The sequence below is a fragment of the Prenolepis imparis genome, unplaced genomic scaffold (genome assembly GCF_030444845.1).
Source record: "Prenolepis imparis isolate NDT839.2.m4 unplaced genomic scaffold, iyPreImpa1.0 SCAF_10, whole genome shotgun sequence".
NCBI lineage: Eukaryota > Metazoa > Arthropoda > Insecta > Hymenoptera > Formicidae > Prenolepis > Prenolepis imparis.
This window is the reverse complement of record NW_028141168.1, coordinates 3,104,826-3,112,293: the sequence shown is the minus strand read 5'-3', so window position 1 is coordinate 3,112,293 and position 7,468 is coordinate 3,104,826. Positions and strand designations below refer to the sequence as shown.

Here is a 7,468-nt window from a genome sequence, read left to right as displayed (position 1 = left end):
AAGCAGTGGTATCAACGCAGAGTACTGTTGGGAAGCCGGAAGTAAGGTGGAAAGACCAAAGTCCCATACTAAAGCCTGGCATGGTAAAGATATCTATAAAGAGGCGGACAAACGAGATGCCAGACGTATTAAAAGGCGGAAAGCACGTGCAAAAACGCGAGCAGAAGCAAAGATAAAATAAGCACTTACAATTGAGAGTCTGGTCAATCCAACGGAGTCGCAAGTGTGCACAAAAATAATAAAACTGTGCAAAATAATAAAACCAACCCTCCTTAATGTTGGAAAAGGTAGGTCGTTCACTGAAGTCATCCGGATTGATATTTATCCTATAAGATTCTCTACCCTCAGCAGGAGGGCACCAAATCGGTCTCAAAGGAAAATGACGGTTTTAAATCAGGGGAGTTGTTGGAATGTAAAGGAATTCCTTCAGTGAACGACCTACCTTTTCCAACATTAAGGAGGGTTGGTTGTGAACCTTTCTTCTATCGCGATTCCGAGAGATGTGCAATTACTTCTCCAATTAGGAGATAATTTTAGTCTACCGACTACTAACTCTGCAGAAATAACAATGGACTTCATAAAAAACGTGGAAAATAATTTGAGATTTCTTCCGATTAACACCCAGGCAACCATTAGAAATCGCTCCGCACCGATTATTAATAAACTTTTTTCTTTTCGACAGTCTTGCTTGCCGGGTGTGAATATTAGGCAATTATGCTATACCACGAGCAGGTTCTTAAAAAACAATCCTGACGTCATTATTACTAGAGCTGACAAAGGGAATGTCACAGTAGCTTTGAATAAAGATCGGTATTTGGCTAGTATGGAGGACATGTTAAACGATACAAATACATATAATATTATAAAAAAAGATCCGACTAACAAACTTGTGAATAACCTGCGAGATTTGCTCACTGGCTGGAAAAAGAGGGGACCTGATTTCACCATCAACTTACAGACATTTATACTGTAGTGATGATGTTTTACCTAGGGCTTATGGACTCCCTAAGATCCATAAAGAAAATTGTCCTTTCAGGATCATCGTGTCCTTGATTAATAGCCCTCTTTATAATCTAGCTTTCTATCTGCATAAAATCATGTTTAATTGTTTCCCGAAAGCAAACAGTCATATTGAAAACAGTTACGATTTAGTAAACAAGCTCTCTAACACACATATTAACGATGACTTCGTTTTAATTTCCTCTTGACGTGACCTCTCTGTTTACCAACATTCCGGCAGAGCTTGCTATTGAAAGTATACATAAGAGATGGGCGCATATTTCTGGGTGTACTATCCCTATGGCAGACTTTATCTCGGCTGTTAAATTTGTTTTAAATTCGACTTTTTTTACATTTAACGGCATAATTTACCAACAAACTTTCGGCACGCCCATGGGGTCACCATTGTCCCCCATAGTTGCAGACATCGTTATGCAGGAGAGAGCACTCTTGTCCTTAAAATTTTCTCCTTCTTTTTATTTTAGATATGTCGACGATCTGGCATTGACCGCTCCCTCACGCTTCTTAAATCACACTTTGAATGTTTTTAATTCGTTTCACCACAGATTGCAGTTTACTATGGAAATTGGAGACGAGGGGAGACTTAATTTTTTGGACATAACAATTGATGGTAAATAATAATGATTTAATTTTTGACTGGTATCACAAACCTACTTTCTCAGGAAGATATTTAAACTTTTTTTCACAACATCCGCTTTGCCAAAAGAGGGCACGATTATCGGTCTCATTGACAGAGCCTTTTTACTATCTCATCCCCAATTCCACCAAAAAAATTTTTATTTTGTAATTGAGATTCTCTTAGACAATGACTACCCCTCTCAACCTCATTTTTCGCACCATACATGAACGCTTGAAGTTTTTGTTTGAAAATTCTAGAAGAAAGAAAGTTGCTATTGATGGTGACGGTGGTGAGTCGGTCAGGAGATTTTTTACCGTTCCTTTTGTCTCTTCTATTTCCGAACAATTTAAAAGCGTCGTGAAGGATCTTGGCGTCACTTTATCTTATTGTAGCCTGAATAAATTATCTCATTATATCAAAGTACATAAGGATCGCCTGCCGCCTTTGTCATGCAACAATGTTGTTTATAAGATTGATTGCAACGATTGTGAGGCATCATACGTGGGGCAGACTTGCAGGAGACTGCAAACTCGAATCAACGACAGTCGCCACGTCACATACGTAGAAATACTACTACGCACTCTGTCATCACCGACCATCGCCTTAGCTTTAACCACGATTTTAGGTGGAGTGACGTCAGGATTTTAGATAACGAACCGTATCTGAATAAACGGTTAATTTCGGAGATGCTCCACATAAAGAGACAGAAGTGCGGTTTGAATCTGCAGACAGACACAGAAGGCCTCCACCAAGCCTATGTGAGTGTGTTGGACAGACTTCCGAGTATTTAATTATTGACCAGCTTGATTCATCAGTTATTATTTTTTGCGGTTTCTACATGCGAGTGCAAAAATTTTTGTAATGTTTTTACTTTATATATTTTTCATTTATACAATGGTTACACGTTGTTTATATGACCGTCTTGATTTATTGTGTTTTTACATGTGAGCGCTTATTTTTCTAACATTATTGTTTTATTTTTATACAATTCCGTTACACGTTATTTATTTGACCGTCCCTACGTTTATTACACATATATACGGCTTACTTGTGTGCGAACGAGTGTGTATAAGCACACGATTGTTCTCGCGAGTCGCCGGCTTACCCGTTTTTGCGTTCATGCACAGTTTTATTATTTTTGTGCACACTTGCGACTCCGTTGGATTGACCAGACTCTCAATTGTAAGTGCTTATTTTATCTTAATTTGCTTCTGCTCGCGTTTTTGCACGTGCTTTCCGCCTTTTAATACGTCTGGCATCTCGTTTGTCCGCCTCTTTATAGATATCTTTACCATGCCAGGCTTTAGTATGGGACTTTGGTCTTTCCACCTTACTTCCGGCTTCCCAACCGACAAGTGGGGATGGAGATTCCAGGACACACATGCCCTATTATTAATATGTGGAGGTTCGACTTTTGTGCGTGAGGAGGTTTTTTCTGTCCGTTTTGACGTTTAATTTAGCATTACCGCCTTACCTTCCGACTACACATTACCTAAGATTTTTATTTATGCGCTGAAGATGGCCAAAAGAAGGGCCGAAACGTACGCTTAATTCTTATCGTAATTTTTTATGTATTTTTATATTTTCTTTTATTTCTTATTTTGATGTATATCGTCAAATAAATTGTATTGCGCCTTACCAACTTATGCTGGCTCTTACTGCCTCTTATTATTATATTTAAATTTGAATGAGCCTTATATAATTTTTTGTTTATATATATATATATATATATATATATATATATATATTGTGACAACTTTTTGTTCCGGCTCGCGCGACAAGCCGGAAGAACGGAGCGTGGCCATCAGCAAAACACAGGGGTTTTAATTATTCACGCGGCGGGAACTAAGATCTTGGTCGCTCCGCGCGTGCCGCAGCAGAACGCCAGCCGTGATATCCGCGAAAGTTTTGGCCGCCAGACGCGGTCTTTCCCGCGTCAATCCACAAATCGCGAGACAAACGCAAAATCTAGGCCGGGAATCCCGCTGCGGGCTGACTAGCTCGCCTAAAGGCAGGGTGTGGTTGCCGAAAGTACTCTAACGAAAATATGATGAACACAGAAATGACGACACAGGCGTTTAATTTAACAGTACGAAAAAAAGCAGTATGCGATTTAATTGAACAAATAAAAATAATGAATTTTATTATAAACAAAAGTAATAGAAATAAATACACTCCAAAAAAAAGCGGTACACTTAAAATTTGGGAAAAAATTATCAAATTTCAAATGACAATAATTTCGTAAATAATAAGATAGAAAGTTTTATAAAAAACAAAAATGAAGCTTGGAATCTCTACTTTAAGAATCTATTCATTTTAATGTTGCGAGATTAATTTATTGAAAATGGCGGATGACAAAACGAGAGTATGCAAAATTGAAAAATAATGGTCCGAGTCGCCACGGCACATGGCGTGAGTCAAATGTCGTAACTTAATGGGATAGAAAGCATATGATAGTACAGAGTCTCCTCTTTAAAATGCTTTTTTAATCATCTCGATACGATGATTTTTCGCAGAGTTATTTGCATTTAAAGTAAAAAGTTGCCTTTTTATTCAAATGTGAATATCTCAACGAAAAATCATCGTATCGAGATGATTAAAAAAGCATTTTAAAGAGGAGACTTTGTACTATCATATGCTTTTTATCCCATTAAGTTACGACATTTGACTCACGCCATGTGCCGTGGCAAACTCGGACCATTGTTTTTCAATTTTGCATGCTCTTGTTTTGTCATCCGCCATTCTCAATAAATTAATCTCGCAACATTGAAATGAATAGATTCTTAAAGTAGAGATTCCAAGCTTCATTTTCGTTTTTTATAAACCTTTCTATCTTTATTATTTACGAAGTTATTGTCATTTGAAAGTTGATAATTTTTTCCCAAATTTTAAGTGTACCGTTTTTTTTGGAGTGAGTGTATAAAAGAAAAATATAATAGCGGATTATAATAAGAGAGTAGATTTAATATAACAAAAGATAATAGAGAAAAATTGAATATAACAAAATATAATTGTAGCCGATAATAATAATGCAATATAATGGAAAACTATAATAATAATAAAGAAAAGAACATAAAGACAGAAGATAATATATGAGACATAGTAAACCAAAATTCTATACAAAAGAAAATACTTCGAACGATTGACCACAGAATTATATTCACGACCAGCTTAAATCCGCGATACGCACATCGATAGCATAGAAGAATACGAGAGAATAACCGCGACAATACAGATAGACATTATCAAACTGACTCTTAGATCGCGAACAATAGGAAGTTCGGATCGGCGACGAGACTGGAGAGTGATACAATATCTGGAACAATATATTTTTCGCGATCCGACAGACGAAATTCACAGGTGAATCGCGGGCGCCAGAATTTCCCCGCGCTTTTTCTCTCTCACTCGCGCGCTTGATTGCACTCGCTTTCTCGCTCGTACTCTCTCTCTTACCCGCTCGCCGGTGGTCGCAAACGGCGCTCTCACTCTATTAATTTAGGATTCTTCCGCGATGAGGTTAACACAAGAACGACGTCCGGACATAGCTGGATAACTCATACAACAACGAGAACAGACAATCATACGCGATAACAGAAGTAATATTAAAGAAAGACGCGACAACCTGGTAATATGAGACGCGACATATATGACCGAATCCCAGAGAGACAATGATTTCGCGTTAATATTATCCACGGGCCCGAATTCGCAACAGTACTCGCCACTTGACGTCGATCGCTCTTACACCAAGTATTTTCCCGAAAAAGAGCAGAACCCACGCGACAAAATTTCACTAAACGAGACAATCGCGTCAGAACGGCCGAGACTCGGATTCACAACTTTACGGATGTGATAATTAGATACGCTTACGATAGGGTAGCCTCACCGGAACTTTTCCCTTCGTCTTGGTCCCTCTCGAGTTCGTCTCTATGGCCCAAAATCGATCTTTGATCGCCACACGTCTAATCAAGCTGAGCGGTCGCACCAATCTGCCGGATCTATCAGCCCGAAATCGACTGCTGGCTCAATCCTGCGGACGCGGGGTGCGTACGCGATAACCAATTACGGTGGCGTGCCGTCTACTGTCGCCGCGCGAGATTAGCAAGGCCGTACGGGGGTTAACAGCACTCCTCGCGATAATGACAAAAAATATTTATCCGCGCGGTATTTGCGCATGATTTCGAGGCCCTCGCGACATCGCGCCGCGAGCCTCCATGCCGTGGCCTTGTGTCCAATATCCAGCAGGGCGGTAACCCACGGGTGGGAATTTATCCTCCCGGTCTCGGGCCCTTCCTGCGCCTGTTGTCGGACGCTTCACTGGATCTCCTGCCGATAGATCGCCAAGGCCGAATTCCTGTATGACGTGCTGTATTTGCTTCCTTCAACATTGTCAGGAAGGTCAGGTCTTATTGTTTTCGGCTGTGTTTTCGTCTCGCTAATCTGTCGAACTGCGGCTTTCTCTCTTCTGCGACGACAATACCTCTCTCTCTCTCTCTCTCTCTCTCTCTCTCTCTCTCTCTCTCTCTCTCTCTCTCTCTCTCTCTCTCTCTCTCTCTCTCTCTCTCTCTCTCTCTCTCTCTCTCTCTCTCTCTCTCTCTCTCTCTCTCTCCCCCCCCCTCTCTCTCTCCGGCGACAATTTCTCTCTCGGTCAGGCTCCCGAAAATAAATTAAAAATACACGCGAATTAATATTAATTAATTATGCTTCGCTCAGTCTCTCTGGGATTTCCGGTTTCTCTCTCTCTCTCTCTCTCTCTCTCTCTCTCTCTCTCTCTCTCTCTCTCTCTCTCTCTCTCTCTCTCTCTCGCTCTCGCGATTGGCGTGACCGCTCGGCTGTTTGCCCTGCGATTAGGTTGGGGTGAACGCGCGTTGTGACGACCACGTCACAATATATATATATATATATGTTTAGTAATATATATATGTATTGTCATAAATTCTATTTTATTAAACTTATTTCTTAAAATCATGCTTTTAATTTATTCATTTTATCTCGTATTTTGTACAATAAAATGTAAAATTTAGAATATTAAATTTTAAGGTACACTCGACATCAGAGAAATGTCTTAATAAATGAATTTATGTACACATAATATCGATATACACGTAAATTTATTTGTTACACATAATATCGATATACACGTAAATTTATTTGTTAAGGCATTCTTCCCTTGCCGAGTGTATTTTAAACTTTAATATTTTATCTTATCGAAATAAACGTCTAAAATAAGTCTAATGAGCTACTAATAGACATCTTTTAAACGTTTCTTGAACGTTACACAAACGATCTTAAAACGTCTTATAAACGATTTCATAAACGTCTTAAAAAGGTTAAATTTGAAGGACATAAAAACGTCTAATCGACCAAATTTTAGACGTCTACATCAATCGATCTTTTTGATTGAAAAGTCATTGATTCGACGTCTTTTTAACTGATTATTTCTCATTGGGTCAAAACATAAACTAGAACTGACGTGTAAGTGTGTGTGTCATATTCAAACAAGAAAATCAAGAATAACCCAGCAAACACATTTTATAACTATATTATAACGGTTACATAACTCAATGTAACAAAATATAACAAGTAATATAACAGTATTGCAACATGTAATACTCTCATTCCTTGTAATTTCCCACTCAAGGAAGCAACAATGTTATATAATAGTTATACATTTAATTGTAACAATTATATAATGTAATATTATTGTGTTACATTAAGAACATAACTATAATATAATTAAGATATAACATATTAAGATTACTGGTTCAATATTTATATAATTGTTATATGAATGTCACATCTAATTTTCAAATGTTTTTGAATATACATGTA

At 38.4% G+C, this 7,468-nt stretch overlaps 1 protein-coding gene across 1 annotated transcript in view; it reads right to left on the bottom strand.

Annotated features, from left to right (window-relative positions):
- The window catches only part of LOC145941433 (solute carrier family 2, facilitated glucose transporter member 8-like), a 30,855-nt gene that overhangs the window by 14,216 nt on the left and 9,171 nt on the right, over window positions 1-7,468 (bottom strand). The window lies entirely within an intron of this gene.